This window comes from Carassius gibelio, chromosome B4 (genome assembly GCF_023724105.1).
Source record: "Carassius gibelio isolate Cgi1373 ecotype wild population from Czech Republic chromosome B4, carGib1.2-hapl.c, whole genome shotgun sequence".
Taxonomy (NCBI): domain Eukaryota; kingdom Metazoa; phylum Chordata; class Actinopteri; order Cypriniformes; family Cyprinidae; genus Carassius; species Carassius gibelio.
This window is the reverse complement of record NC_068399.1, coordinates 12394778-12411910: the sequence shown is the minus strand read 5'-3', so window position 1 is coordinate 12411910 and position 17133 is coordinate 12394778. Positions and strand designations below refer to the sequence as shown.

General features: G+C 37.0%; 1 long non-coding RNA gene across 1 annotated transcript in view; it reads right to left on the bottom strand.

The window, feature by feature from the left end:
• LOC127956802 (uncharacterized) overlaps positions 1 to 17133 on the bottom strand; it is a 118477-nt gene that overhangs the window by 101124 nt on the left and 220 nt on the right. The window lies entirely within an intron of this gene.

The window sequence follows — 17133 nt, the reverse complement described above, 5'->3', positions numbered from 1 at the left end:
TGAGGCCTAAGTTTGAGACAGGAGAGAAGCCTGACTGGTTTTGGCTGATGTAAACTTCCGTGTTGAGAGACACAAGAGGGAGAAAATTCACTGGAATTCCACCGCACTGCTTCCTCCTGCTGAACGTCACCTGAGCTCCCAGTTCCCAAAAGTAAACAAAACACTCTGGCGCACACAGGGGAAAGTGGGGGTGGACAGAGGTGCACAGGAAAGAAAGGGGCAAGGAGGAGAAGAATAACAAGCATGCTGACACACGGCCACGTCGCACCATGTCAAACACACACACTTTTGTCATGTCAATTATAAATTTTAAGGAATTTTTCCCCAGAAACTAAAAATCGTGTCATCGTTTTCTCATCGTCATGTCATTTAGAACTCATGATTTTCTTTTCTTGCATATGATACAAAAGGAGCTATCTCTTAAAATGTCTTCGGTGCTGTTTTCCAGACAAAACGGAGGTGTGCTTACCATTCATATATTGGTTTCCTGGTTGAGTTCGATTTCTTTTTTTATCAGGTCGCATCCCCTTATTTAAAATATGTAGGATCCAATAATGAATTTTTAATTTTATCTCAATGTTGTTCATTTCATCTTAATATTGTTACTCAAATACATAGACCTAAGCCTAATGTTGTACTAGAATCACTTTTCTAGAAGCAACTGTCCATTTAAAGCCAATTAATGTAGATTAACGCAATATTACAAATGATTGAAATGGTCTGAAACTTGGTGGAACTTGACTTTTGGTTGCACTTAACTTTTGTGGCACACATAAATAATGTGGATATGATTAGAAAAGGTTAAAGGTGCCAATCTCCAGTGCGCGTGCGTACAATAGTTAGCTAGACATTACTGTTTATAAATTTTACATATGGATATTTGTTCTTACACTTAATGCAACAATGGACTTCAGAAAGCCTTTATAAACCCCCTGGAGCCCTATGTGGAGCACTTTATGATGGAGGAATGCAGTTTTTTACTTCTATTGGCTACTTTACTTCCGTTGACTACTAAATATCAACACCCATTCACTATATATAAATAATTATATGGTCATATTATTAGAATATCATCAAAAAAAATTATTTCACTAATTCCATTCACAAAGTGAAACTTATATTATATTAATTCATTACACACATACTGATATATTTCAAATGTTTGTTTCTTTTAATTTTGATGTTTTTTACTGACAACTTAGGAAAATCCCACATTCAGTATCTCAAAAAAAATTTATATTCTGGAAAAGGTTCAATATTGAAGACACCTGGTGCCACACTCTAATCAGCTAATTAACTCAAAACACCTGCAAAGGCCAAATGGTTTCTCAGTCTAGTTCTGTAGGCTACACAATCATGGGGAAGACTGCTGACTTGACAGTTGTCCAAAAGATGACCATTGACACCTTGCACAAGGAGAGCAAGACACAAAAGGTCATTGCAAAAGAGGCTGGCTGTTCACAGAGCTCTGTGTCCAAGCACATTAATAGAAAGGTGAAGGGAAGGAAAAGATGTGGAAGAAAAAAAGTGTACAAGCAATAGGGATAACTGCACCCTGGAGAGGATTGTGAAACCAAACCCATTCAAAATGTGGGGGAGATTCACAAAGAGTGGACTGCAGCTGGAACCAGTACTTCAAGAACCACTACACACAGACGTATGCAAAACTTGGGTTTCAGCTGTCGCAATCCTTGTGTCAATTTACTCTTGAACAACAGACAGCGTCAGAAGTGTCTCGCTTCAAAAAGGACTGGACTGCTGCCGAGTGGTCCAAAGTTATGTTCTCTGATGAAAGTAATTTTTGAATTTCCTTTGGATATCAGGTTCCCAGAGTTTGGAGGAAGAGAGGAGAGGCAAAAAATCCACGTTGCTTGAGGTCCAGTGTAAAGTTTCTACAGTCAGTGATGGTTTGGGGTGCCATGTCAACTGCTGGTGTTGGTCCACTGTGTTTTTCAGAGTTCCAAGGTCAACACAGCCATATACCAGGAAGTTTTAGAGCACTTCATGCTTCCTGCTGCTGACCAACTTTATGGAGATGCAGATTTCATTTTCCAACAGGACTTGGCACCTGCACACAGTGCCAAAGCTACCAGTACCTGGTTTAAGGACCATGGTATCCCTGTTCTTAATTGGCCAGCAAACTCACCTGACCTTAACCCCATAGAAAATCTATGGGGTATTGTGAAGAGGAAGATGCGATATGCCAGACCCAACAATGCAGAAGAACTGAAGGCCACTATCAGATCAACCTGGGCTCTCATAACACCTGAGCAGTGCCACAGACTGATCGACTCCATGCCACGCCGCATTGCTGCAGTAATTCAGGCAAAAGGAGCCGCAACTAAGTATTTAGTGCTGTACATGCTCATACTTTTCATTTTTATACTTTTTAGTTGGCCAAGATTTCTAAAAATCCTTTCTTTGAATTGGTCTTAAGTTAGCTACTTTCTAATTTCCCTAGATACTGAATTTGGGATTTTCCTTAGTTGTCAGTTATAATCATCAAATTTAAAGGAAATAAAGATTTGAAATATATTAGTCTGTGTGTAATAAATGAATATAATATACAAGTTTCACTTTTTGAATGGAATTAGTGAAATAAGTCAACTTTTTGCTTATATTCTAATATATATATATGCAATTATATATATATGGGTATGTGTAATTACTACATATATTTTCCCCATCAGCATTATTTATTATATTTATGTATTTTTCCCATAAGTCTGTATTTGACTTAAAATAATTCCATAATCAAAAACGGGCATTAACATTATCTTCCACTTTTTCCAAAATTAGATTAGATTCTGTTATGCAAATCACCTCTAACCTTTTTGCAGGTAAAGTAAGAAATAATGTTGTTGTACTGATGCATAATCTGTGAAGTCCAGAACCATCACCGTTTATCTTATTTAAAAGTTGAAAACGCCAAACTTCTATTGTTGAGTATTGATTGTAAGATCAAGGCTGGAAATTTCTCTTGCCTTCAGAAGACGTCAGAATTTACAATCATGCTATACACGTGCTGCCGCTGGACATGTACGCATAAGTCTCTCGGCTTGCAATTCGAACCGCGGTCAATCACCCGGACACCGCCACTCACCTTTCCACCCGTCTCCATGGCAATAGGGCCACGTGCGCGAGCGCTATGGTCAGAGGACTGCGTGTGTGGGGTAAATTGAGGAGTGTATGTGAGCACTAATCTGCCATGGGGTCACATGCAAGGGAGCATTTTGTAACCTTAAGTGAACGTTTTGTAATAGTTAGAAAGTATTTTGTATCGGTTACAGCAATCCAAAAGAGCCAAGAGCCTGTTTTGGACGGGACGATTAGAGAGCTGGTGCAGGGGTGAGGAGGGGGGTTGCCGGGTGTCACAGATCAGGAACTTCAGGAACGCTGAGTGCAGGTGGCCTTTCAGGATATGAATACACACACAATCTTACCTTTCATTCCAAAATGCTGCCCTATATGTAGGGCAGTCACATTGTGAAACGCTCTAGATAGAGGACAATTGTGCTGTATGTGTGTCTTTCGATGGTTAAAACAGGTATGATGGGAATGAGGCATCAGGTTGAGACATTTTGAGGGGGTTTAGCCGTGAGCTATTAGCTCAAGGCTGTATCTCTACCCTCTTTTCTCCCCCAACGTTGCACCTGGACTAATCTAAAGACATCAAATACCCTTCAGGTACACAGTTACAGGTATACAGCTGTATAAATGTATATGCTTAAATCACATTTAAATATGAATGAAGATCAATGACAAAGTATTTAAAAAAAAAAAAAAAATTAAAACACTTGCCAAATTCTTAGGAATGCAATCTTGCTGTTCATGTTGGTTTCAAAAAGAAAAAAAAAATCAAATGTGTTCATACTAATATTAAAGAATGTAGTATGAACACATGTTCAATATGTTAGATTAAATAAGTTTAGCTCATTATACACACACACACAAATATCTCTCTCTCTCTCTCTCTCTCTCTCTCTCTCTCTCTCTCTCTCTCTCTCTCTCTCTCTCTATATATATATATATATATATATATATATATCACACACAAAATATATATATATATATATATATATATATATATATATATATATATATATATATATATACACACACACACACACAATATAATTAAATTAAGTAATTGGTTCAAATTATATTTTAAGGGTGGATATTAATATTTTATATTATTCCTTATACTGAACAATTTTTTTAATAAAATAATAAATAATAAATTATTCATAAATATCATTTAGTTTGGAGTTGCAGCACATGATATTTTACAACCTGATCTAATCTTGCATTAATAAAACTGTCAAATTATCTGAAATTTAAGAGAAACATTTTGACCTTGACACAGTTATAGTATATAAGTATTCAGTTATACAGTTATAGTATACAGTATAGTCTTTTAAATGTTTCCTCTTTGTTTATTTGCGTCGCACATTGGTTGCACCACATGACTTTAAATTCAAAAGACAAAAGTTTTGTCTCAAAGCTAACTCTAATAATAAGCGATTACGCAAAAGTTTTTTCATTATATAAAAGTTTTTTCATTAAATATCAGGAATTTCAAATTTTTTAGTTAAAATAAATTTTAAATATGCTCATAACCTATTTATAATATATAAGTGATCATGTAAAAAAAGTAGAAAGGGTTGTGTCATTAACCTGAATTACATTAATACACATACAAAACAATAATTCAAATCGTAAATGCAAGAGAGAGAAACCACTCAAGCGAGAATAAACACACACTCACGCACAATGACAAAAGCCTATTGTTGAGCCCTCAAAACTGAAACAACTGACTCACCAAAAGCACCCAAGGGATGTAGCATTCACTGCTCAAGTCAATTCAGAGCCTGTGCATCCACTTCAGACAGTCAAACACACACACATAAACACAAACATGCTGTTTTATGAATATATACAATATGAGTGGAATACATGACAGTGTACAATAACCACACACACTCAGTAACTCTTATTTGTATTGACCTGTGTGTGTGTGTGTGTGTGTGTGTGGTGTCTAAGAGCTCTGGGAATAGTTGAAGACAACGGCTCTAGAATTACGACAATCCCAGTTACTTATTCTTCCCCAATGTGAGCTTGGAAAAGAGGCAAGGGCCTCTTTAAATTATCGGCTCAAACACACATTCACACACCCAGGGTTTGTAGAAAGCCTAATTGAATCACATTGATTTGGAGGTGCATTACAGTTCCCTAGAGCGGTTTAAAGCCACACTTCCAGAACAGTTACTAACCCTACCTCATAGATCACCGTCAAAACAAACTAACTGACCTGAGCTAAAAAAAAAAATCATGCAGGTGGATTTCAACTGAAATAAGCTCGATTTTTTAATTTTTCCATGTAAACTGAAGTCTTGTTTTAAAGTCTTGTTAGCACACTATGCAATGCCACAAGTTTTAGATTTTGTCTACCGAATACAGTAAATACAGTTGTGAAACAAGACAGCACAGTTAAGGTGTGTAGTTTCTTCACAGTGGACATGTAACACTCAAATTTGAAAGGTCAAATTTGAAGATATGCTGTAAATTCCTATGTGTGTGTGTGTGCATGTTGTTAAATATTTCCACTTGGGTCCAGTGTGATCTCAGCCAAGATTGTGCGAGATATACAGTCTCGCAAAAACACCAAACCCTGAAAGCATACTCTCTCACACACACACACACACACACACACTAAAAGCCCTGAGAAATCCATGTTCACACTCACACCCCGTACCACACAGCTGAGAAGATTCATAAACAGCCCTGAAAATATGAAGAACACATATTTAGGGGGAGGGGTTGTTAGTTTCCACACTTTAAGGCTTGAAGAGGGCTACAAGGAAGAAAAAGCAGGGTGGATGAATAAGAGAAGAGGAAGAACGGATGCATAATTCATTCACCAGTGATTCATTCTCTTGTAATTATAGTTTACCTGTTGAAAAATTTGACTGTGTGTGCATGAGAGAGAAGAGAGTACTCCCTATCCTCATTTAAAAAGCTAAATAAATAAATGTGTGTGTGTGTGTACGTCTTCAAGTGTTCTTTTGGCTAATAGGTCACAAATCATTGCTCTGTGTGAGCTTGTGTGTGTGTGTTTCTTGAGAACATGGCTGCAAGGCAGCATGGTTCGGGTGACAGAGAGTTCAGAAATGCAGCGTTGCATTTTTTAACATTTACCTCAGCATTTTCTTACTGCGTGCATACACACATAAAAGTGTAATGGTGGACAGTGTTATGTGCCATGTTCATTTAGTGGAATCTACAATCCAGTAGGAGCGAGTGCTCTATAAATGACAGCAGAGGAAAGAGACAAAATGATGCACAGCAGTTAAGATGTATGGAAAGCGAAGTGACGCATAACACTTTCTCTTTTAACATCTAAGCCTTCCAACTTTATTTATCTAACTTCTGCAGGAATGTGGGACTTTTCGTTGTTTTGTTTCTCCAGCCAACAATTACAGGAACAATTTCATCAGTGAGGAATTTTTCTAAATTACTTGAAGAGGAGAAATCATAATAGGCATAAAAGAAAGAAAGAAAGAAATGGGAATAACTTTAACTCAAGTGCTGACACTATTAACAAAGTATCAACACTGCTACGTAAACTTCAGTTAGAGTGGCATAGATTTTCACAACAATAAGTGTGTAGCTTGATAAAGCCATTGATCTTGATCTCTATTTTTATGTTCCATTGTATCATGCTATCACGCATAACATCACGCAACCAAATTAAACACACTTTCTTAAAACATCTTTAGAAGTACTATGTTATTTTAAGTTTTAACTGGGACAGTTTGATTTAGTGTTCATGAAAAACATGATTCGCCAGTTAATCACCACTCAGTAATGTTCACAAAACCCAAATGTCCGTGTCAACAGATTATTCCTGTGTTATATAAACCCAAATGTCTTTGTCAACAGACTATTCCTGTGTTATATAATCTTATAATTCTCTTGAAGATATTAGTTGAGTCCCAAATGATCTCTTCTTCAGCTGCATAAAGTAGTAGTGTAGGAAACTTAAGTTTAATAAGTGCATTATCTGGTTATTTAAAATACACTTCTTTTTCAGTTTCAGTGTGAACCCACTACTCACTCTATTTATACAAAAAAACAATAGAATAATGCATAAATGCGCAAATTGGGACACAATGTGTCCTCAGTGTAATTTGTTATTTAGCTTGTAGTGCAGCTAACTATAAGTGTGTACTCACTTAACTTAGCAACAATCAATTTATTGTAAAATATGCCAAGCTACAGTTTCCATAACAATGGAAAGAAAAAGAAAGAAAGAAAGAAAGAGAGTTTGGAGGTAGAGACAGAGATGTATGTCGGGGAGTGAGTTCCCACTTCCCTGCAGCAGTTCTCTGTATTACTCCAACATGCTACAACAAGTCTGACCCAATCCTGGCCTCAAGATCACCTCTCTTTCTCTTAAACTCTGCCTCTCTTCGTTCTCTCTGCCCCCCCTCCCAGCTTCTCGTTTCTATCTATATCCTTCTGTCTGCCTCAGGTGAGCGTTTCATTGGTCCATTTATAGAGACCTGCTAGGAAACCAAACATATTTTTCTCCAAACAGTCATTCAGCTCTAAAAATGATTTACGAACCATTTAATAATGAACTATGAAAAACACCCATCGGCATTATTATGTCAAGAATTTTGATTTTATCAAAGCCACACAAGACCAACATAAAAGAGACTTTCCCAAATTCCAGCGAGCTGCCTACTAAAACAGCAGCCATAGTTGCTGTCCTGATGTAAATGCTGGCATGTAAAGTACATTTTTTGCCAGATTCTAAAGCAGCATCATATACGTACTTCACTAAGAATATAATCCAATAATAAATGTCAAGTAGAAATATACTCACATAACGTTCAAAATCAAAAAGAATCAATATTTACACTTATTTAGCTTAGCAACATGCTAGCATCATGCTTTTTCAGTCAGGATATTGTCTTACAAGTCAGCTGCCTGAGTAAGTGGCTAATCTTTGAAGCAGAGCTAGCATCCTTTGTTTACATCTAAAATTCTGTGTAAATCTTCAAAGCGCCAGTGGTAAAAGGGAAAATCAGGGTGAGACGGAACATTTTTAGGTTTGAGTGATTATTAGAGACGCTAACTGTGAGGAGATTTACTACTGCTGTATGGCTAAGTCAGCTAGCATGTTGGACACATCTCTGCTCTCTTCTACTGTGACAAGCTGTAATTACAAAAGACAGCCATGACAATGGCTGGCTGCTAGTTATGAGGGAAAGAGTGTGTGAGCCGAGTCACTGAAGAGAAACAAGCACAATAAAAAATGTGTAACCCCAAGCTTTGAGCAGAACCTCAGAACAAAACAAAAAAACAAAAAAAATAAAATCTTTTCTCTCCTACCCTCAGCTTTAACACTCAGCTAGTCAGCGCTAAGTCCCTCGGAAAGCTCATTGTTTTAGGGAAAACATTCCCCATCCCCCGCTCCAAAAACACCCCACCTCCACCTCTGCCCCTCAACCTGTTTATCCAGTACACACACAAAAACAGTGTTCGACCGTTAGCGTCAACCACCTGCCTTTTCCTGCTCTGCGGCCTGCAACAGACCGAGAGGAACATCGAAAAAAGAAAGGGCAAGAATAGAAAGAGTAAATGAATGTAAGAAACAGAGCATTAAAACAAACATGCAAGAAATGTGCCCTCTGAATGTTGACAGCAATGCATTCCACATTTCAGCTACTCGCGCCTATGCAACCTCATCCGTCGGGAGGAAACCGACGGCAGAAAATCAACTTCTAAGTGTAGCAAGACTTCGGTTGCTTCTCAATTTGCATAGTTCTACTATGGACTTGCTTTTGAATGCAAAGTATGCAAACCCGTATTGTGTCATGATGCTGTCATTCAATTGTCTTGATGCCACAGATGCCATTCTTATGTCCAAATTCCCAAAAGAGTGCACCAAGTTAAAGTCACATTGTTTTATTTTAAGGCACATTGTTTCTTTCACCACATATTAATTCATCTATTAAATCTAAGGTGATTTCTAGATGTTACATAACAGTATGGACTTGTTGGCAGATGACTCTTTAATTCCGATTGTCAAATCTCAACTGAAAAAGTGAAATGAAGTCCCTAAATTGTTCCTATGATAGCTTTTAGGACATCAATCAACTGTTAAAACTCTCCGCACCATGAGAAGCTCTGGCTGTGCTTTAAAGATTCCCTGTGTTATTATCTGTGCCAAGAATAACCCCCATTAAGGTTTCATTTTCCATGATTCTTAAAGAGCATACTGATTAACTTTGCCATGCACCACATTTTCATTGTCAAAAGAACATTCACGCTGACGAATTTCACTGCACAGCATTAGAGGAACTCACATTAGTAAATTGCAATGAACTCCGAAGTTCTAAATATAAATGGCTGAGATAGAATGGCTTAGAATCAGTGTCAGTCAAATTGCTGACTTAGACAGAAAACCCTGCCATGCGATCTTATTGACCAATCAGTTCGCCTGCCAATAGATGCTATCAGCCAATTAGAGAAGCGATCCATATGCTACCCATCTAACGGGCACAGCCTGACTCTCCATCTTTAATAAGAGGCAGACCGAAAGTGGAGAAAAGTTCCAGAGCTTGGGATAATTCAATTTCTGTCCACATTCATCTAAATCACATTGAGGTATCAGTATATCAAAGTGGACAGGAGGCGAGTGCTGTCAGTACTAAAGAGCTAAACAGGAGACAAGCCAAGTACGGAAATGCACACACAACATGTGTTCCTGACATGTGCAAATAACATTGGGAACTGGATCCATTAAAAAAATAACACTTCAACCAAATCTGTGTAAATATTACCATTTAATAAATTTGACCCACATTATTCCCTACTATCTGAGCCTGCTGATTCAGCTTTGGTTTTGTGGAAATTAAATAATGATCTCACCTTGGTCGTGCAACTTCATGCCTATCAATGGCTTTGGCTTAGTTGTTTGCTGCTTATTTTTATTTATTCATTTATTTTAAGGTCCAATTCTCGCTATTAACAAACCATTAACTATGACCTTTGCCTCAAACTCCTAACTTACTGCTTCTAGTTAGTAATGCAGTTGTTAACTTTAGGTGTTGGATAAGATTAGGGATGTAGAATATGGTCGTACAGAATATGTGCTTTAGAAGTACTAATAAACAGCCAGTATGTTAATAATAGTCATGCTTATAAGCAACTAGTTTATAGTGGGAACTGGTGCCTATACTTAAGTGCTACCCTTTTAACTTTTGAGAGCTTGAGAGATTGTTTTCTAAGATATTGTTTCCCACTTAAACTCACAGAGAAACTAAATCTAAAGTATGGGTTGACAGTTGCTAGATTTTCTTTTTCCAAAACATGTATATTAATGCTTTCTAAAAGAATTGATATTGGACTCATTAGGGAATTGGAACCAGAGTACTTAAATTCCTCCAAATTCCAATCCCTACTCCCAAACCACATAGGAATCAAACCATGCTGCATGCAGTATTATAGTGGTTAAACCTAGGCAACCCTGCATTTCCATTTCCTCTCCCAGCAAGTAGTCCCTGACCGCAGCCACTTCTAGTGACCTCAACTCCAGCCTCAACTCAAACACTCTAGACAAATGTCAAATACACTGTCTTACAACTGCCAGTGAATCGTCCCACTTCTTCCAAGGACAGCCTGGGCTGTGACATCAGCTTTAATGCAAAACAATGCAAAAATACTCAAAGAACCAGTCGAGACACTGCAGACGCTGCACTCTTGCTCTGTCACATTCCCACTCCCTTTCTCCCATGCGGTCATATCAGGGCAGCATTACCTCAGGAAAAGTCGAGCACTACAAAAACACACACAGTCTCTGCTGAGCTCCCCGCCTACTAAACAAACACAGGCAGAGATCCCCAAGAGCCCACGTCCCAGACAAACTCACTCGATCTTTTTCAGTGAGGAAGTGAGAGAGAGTGAGAGTTTAAAGGAGGCAAGGGAAAGCCCTGTGTGAGTAACTTCCGTAATCAATTCTTCAAACTCTCCGCAGTATTTTCAAGGCAGATCTTTGGTAGATGATTCCCCTGATGGGACACTATATTCTGTTAGACTGCTGACTGACTACACAAGATGTAGTGGTAGTCACTGGCAAGAGTGCAAAAGGAAATTCTACGTTGACATTCAAAAGGTAGTGCCACTATCTTATGTTGGATACACATTGAACAATTTTTACTGTATTTTATGGTTGTCACTTGACAGACTACATGATATGATCCAGATGATATGTTAGGTAAAAGCAATGGCAAAGTGTTCAATATAATATTTTATATCAGACTGTACATAGAGAACATAGTCAAGACTTTGGCTGCAATCATCTGATGAATGGAAATTTCGGACACATCAAAAACTAAATTGAAGTCAAGGTGCATCACAATATATTCTGTTGATCAATCAAGTCAGTTCTTCCCTTCAATAAGAATAATCACTTTCAACCACACAAAATTGTTGCAGACTGCAAAATTTGGTTGAAATCATACAGTGTGAACCCTACTTTAAGGAGCATCTAGCATAGCATAACAGCTTGTAACGAGAGTCTTGTCACATGTAACTTAAAGAATGAAACAAACACCAAGTGGTAGACCAGCAGGACATTGTGATATGGCTGTTATTCTGACTGAGTGGTTGCTAAATGGTTGCTTACCAAACCTACATATTACCCAGAAATTCTCTTTGGGTTTTTTGTCTTATATTTTAATCTGCTTTTTTGGTCTGACCGCCTAGTAAAGTGATAGACAACTCTCCTTGATACACTATTATAATTCTGCTGCAAAGACATGAGGCCAACTAGCTACAAATATTTATTTTTTTAGGCTTTACATTAATAAAAAATAAAAATAAAAAACGAATAAAGTGCAACGTGTAAAAAGCAAATTGTAAATCAAAAATCATTGACAGAATAATTTCGAACACCATGAGTACTCTAAATAAATAGCTGAGACATACGCAAACACACAAATCATGGATGAGCAAAATGACTTCTCATTGTGTATCTTTGAAGAGACTATAAAAAGCATGCCATAGCTATGATGACAACTCAGGACAAGCTGCCAAATGCAACAATTTAAACTCACTCATGCTCAAGACCAATCTGTACCAAGAATCTTTCCTCAGGTGTGTGTGTGTAGGCGGTGTGTGTGTTTAGTGGCCGCCAAATGCTAAAACAAAAAAAAACAAAAAAAAAAAGCTTATCAACACCTGTCTCTTTGCTCGCCTTGAGGAAAATAGTATTACTCAGAGGTTGTTCTTTCATTGCGTAGAAACAAATGTCACAGGTTTAATAATAAAAATGTCACAGGCTTAATAAAAAAAAAATGCAGAACTTGAATGCACTGCAAGTCTTATTTAAAGGCTGGCCATTTTTTCAGTGTTGAAATACTTTTTTGATGCTCTTTGATTTCCTTATATTCATTTTATAAATATTTAGAGAAGAGAAGAGAAGCTTTTTTATAATTTTTCTAAACTGTGTTGACAGGTTCATGCAAATAAGGTGATTTTCGCTGAAAAGACAGTTTTGCCTTTAGCATTTAAGAGTCTTATGTCCGTTAGGATGACTGCTCTGAAAACACAAACACATAAATCAAGTACCATTCTTCCCATTTAATTAAAAACAAATAATGTTTTTTCCTTTATTCTTTTCCTCTATAAGGTTAAAAGCCTACACAAAAAAAAAAAAAAAATCAACCCATGCTCATTTGGAATACGTGCCTCTAAATACATTTCGGCAACACTGTTGTTACATACCTTTCTACATGGTTTGCAGCAGTTTCACAGTGAAATGTCCATTGTGTGGCACTGAAACGTGGGTTCAATATGTGACCCTGGCATGTTTTTTGTCACATTGATATAGGCACGTATTGCTGTGTTTGTATTAGGTTGCTTCAGGTGGGCCTATGTATTGTGGTGGTTCACAATTCAAATATCCAATGAGTGTCGCTAGAAGTTAATCCTGTATCATGTTGAAAATATCCCCTACACCAAACCCAACCCTAAACCTACCCGATAGTGTTAACAAATTGCAGAAGTGATGTAAAAATGCATTTGTTGATGAAGCCATGTTATTTTATCTTGATTTGAGCATTTGAGCTGTTATGTCGAACCATACTTTCACTGATTCTGTACTGGAGCTCTTCATGAGCTACTGACCAAACCTACGGATTTCGAAAACTCATGCATATTAAGCTGTATATGTGACGACAATGTTTTCAAATCTTGCAGCATATTAAAATTGTTGAATCGAATTCATAACATAATACTGCATAAGTATTTATGCGAAAATTTGGCTTTATTAATCAAAACGGCGGAACTGCAAATCATAATTTGTATGAAAAGGAACAAATGTTGTCAGAGTTTTACTGCCTCTAGTGTTCATTTCAACAGGAAACTGTAGCAATTTGTGTGTAAAGGTATGTTTTTTGAGTTTTGCAGATATGTAGCTAGAGGCATGCATTTCCATTGAACCTATGTTTAAAAAAAAACAATAGTTAATCATACCACTGATGATAACAGGGTGGAAATTTTTCAGGGGACGGGGGTGTCAAACTTGAAAAAGTGCAAAGTAAATATATAAAAAAAAATAATAATAAATTCTACTACATTCCCAAATACTGTTTTGGTAAAGTTTAAGTATAACTTATTTTAGCGAATTTATTTATTCCGATAAAACGTTCATTGTAAACAAACTGGTTTTGTTCTAGTCTTTTCATGTAAGTGAACCGGTTGAAATAAATGTTTTATAAACAATTGTAGTGTTGAGAAGTCCAGTTGATGAATAGTGAACCAGTTGTTTCAAAAAAAATTTTAAAGTAGCTTTGTAGTATAACTAACTTTTTTTTTAGCTCAGCACGGAGGGTCAAAAGTTGATTCCTCCACAATGCATTTTAACACGTCAATTCCAGTTTCAGCGTCAGACAGTCACTGTTTTGCGAATATGTTTTCGTCTGCTCATCTATTCAGAAGCTTAGATTAGTTTGAAAGAGGATCTGTGTTTAGGGTCACACACACATACACACACCTTTCCCTCTCTGGCCTTCAAATCACCCCTCATCTCCACTAAAACGGTGTTCCCTCCCTCCCTAAAAATCCCAGAAGTCCCTTCAACTCCTCCTCTTCTGTCTTTCTCTCGCTCATCATTCACTCCATCTGTCACTGATGTCATTTACCTGAACGCCCCCTCTTTCTGCTTTACCAAGTGTGAACTGCTGAACTCTACGTAAGTGTGTGTCTGATTACCGTAATGCCCCATTCTGTCCCTGTCTAGGGATGAACTGGTGAACTTTTAGCACCATGATTCACCGAGCCTTCCAAAGCATGGTTTTCATCGTCCAACCCCACACATGACTAAACTAAGCTTCTGAAAGGACCAATAATCACATGATTTAAAAGTTTAAAGATGTTTGGATGTACCTGAGTGTTGTAGGTGGTTTCTACCTGGTCAAAATAATACAGTAGTCAGCATTTGAAGTGGATCAAAAAGTGGACCTAAAACCAAAACAATAACTTAGGACAACTTTGATGAACTTTTTTGATCCACTTCAAATGCTGACTACTGTACATCCCCAACTTTTGATGACATTCAAGAAATAGTAATGGTTCAGTATTTATTTTAAGCTTGTTTTCACATGTTTTGTCATTTAGCAGGTAAGAATCGTATGGTCAGTTAAATATTTTAAAAGTAATGTTGCACCTCTCTTACTGAGATGCATAATTTGAGTCGTAATTTATACCCGTATTAGTGTGATGTATTCCAAACTTAAATACGTTACATTTACTGGATTGGTTTGTTCTGGTAATTTGTTCAGTGAATAGTTAAAATTGTTCAAATAAGTGATTCATTGAGCACTCTTTGCGTATTGCGTTCATTGAGTATTATGAAGTTCAGTTCATTTCATTTTAATCGGTTAATTCAGATGGCTCATTCAAAAACCTTTTAACTGAAAGATGGAACTTTCTTTCCTTTAGTCGCCTTATTGCTATGCTGTTTTTCAATGCAGTTAATAAGGTGTTCAAAGTAAAACTCTTTATTTACACTGCAGGTCTTGATGCCCAGTTCTGATTTGTTGACTATATTCAAAATTTTTTGACGACCACCTTACATTTTCTTTTAAAAAGTGACTGATATCTACATTTTTATTATACGCTTAGTAATACACCTCAAGGTAGGCCCGAATTTACATCATTCACCACTGTCGTTTTTTTTTTTCCCAATGATGTACAACTTTGACAGGTAATATCAGAGCTGGCCATTCACAAGGTAGATACAAATGCACGACACATTAACATCAACTTCCAAATAGCTTCTTCTACTTATTATTGTTTTTTCCCCTCCCTGACTAAGTCTCTCTATTTCTATTCGTTTGTGTGTGTGTGTTTGTGCATGTAGTCTCGTCGACTGGCCACCCTGCAGCCCCTCAGGCTTCCCCAGTCGAAAGAGAGAGATGATTATCTGTTGTCTGCCATGTTTTGACGGGAGATTATGCTAAAGATTTACGATTGCTGAAAAGACAATGCGGAACACCGCATTCTCAAGTGGCAAAAGAGTGTTGAAAACAAACATCCAGACCACAGATAACTGGACAGCGTTCCCCGGCGTTTGAAGCAGAGGTTCACGGAGACTGTTCATTACAGAAATCGCCACAAACAGCAAAAACGACTTTTATTTTTCTCAACATGAAGCATGTATGTTCACGTATGACTTGACTGCAGCCTTATTAAAATTCTTGGCAAAAGTTCATCGGGCTGCGCCAAGACGTTTCCACAAAAGTGTCAAAGTAAGAATCTGAAATTAAACTGACAGGCTTTGTAATTGAAGTCAATTGTGGTTATATGCCATATGTTTTATAATGTTTTCAGCTTTAATTTTCTGCGATGATTTCTGCGATGATGATGATAGCTGTGATCATTAGACAGTGTTATAAAGATATAGGCTATCATTTGATTTTTATTTCATCTACTCACTGGGCCACACAGAATGTGCGCTCACAAGTTATACCTTTGTGTGTTTGCTTAACAATCTAGCTAATGTGATTGTGTTTTTTGCTATCAATAAATGAGTCAGTATAGCCTGTATCTATTAATGGGTTCAAAAACTGATATACAAATGCAGTTCACACACTCATGACTTGACTATGTCTCTTCTATGATTAACATGTTTTAATTTCTGAAACAAATTAATTTAGATCACCAACATTGTATTAAAATGGCAGCGGGAAACCAGGCCAGACCGATGTAGATGGTTATTTTTTTTGTCAACACAGACATCTCTTTATATGTGTGGTTAGATTAGCTTGGCTTTCATGTGTGTCTAAATGCATATGTGGTTTACAAATAAATGTTCAAGTATGACAGTGAAGAGAATTGAATAGGTAATGGGTCACAGGCCAGAGACATGTATAAGAGTTCGAGGGTAATGTTTGTGGTTAATGTAAGTAAATATGGAGTGGTTTGTTGGAGACCCACATGAATCCCATGATGTGGTCGTATATACCACTGACATACTTCATTCAGCAGTCACCTGGTGCAGAATTATGCCAAGGACCGTTCCAATAAACACAACCTATCATAACCATTCTCAGCGCTGAAATGTCTAGTTAAGCCCTGGTTAGCAGATCTAATCAACACTTTGCATTCAACTGAGCCACCACTGGCATATTGAGTCTAATAAAAGTGAATTCCACCCTTTAAAACAATGAACAGGAAGGAAATCTGTGCCGCTGACATTCAACTGCGCAAATGGCGACTTCTTATGAGTTTAGCTAAATGAATAATGGCATCTGGCCAGACAGGTCATGTTTTGATTTACTGATGTATTTCTTTATTTTTTGCAACGTAAATATTCATACATGGGTAATAAATATAATAAATAAATGTAAATCATCAACATAGATTTTCACTATTACATCAGATACTTTTTAGAAACACTTGAAGGGAACTTAAGCGATTGTATTGTGTTTATTTCTATTCATTTTATTCAGTTATTTTAGTACATCAAGTTAAAATAATGAGAATTAAAAATGCTCCCTTTCCAATTTTAGGTTATTTTAAGGTTTCAGTTTTGGTTAACCTTAATAACCCATGTCT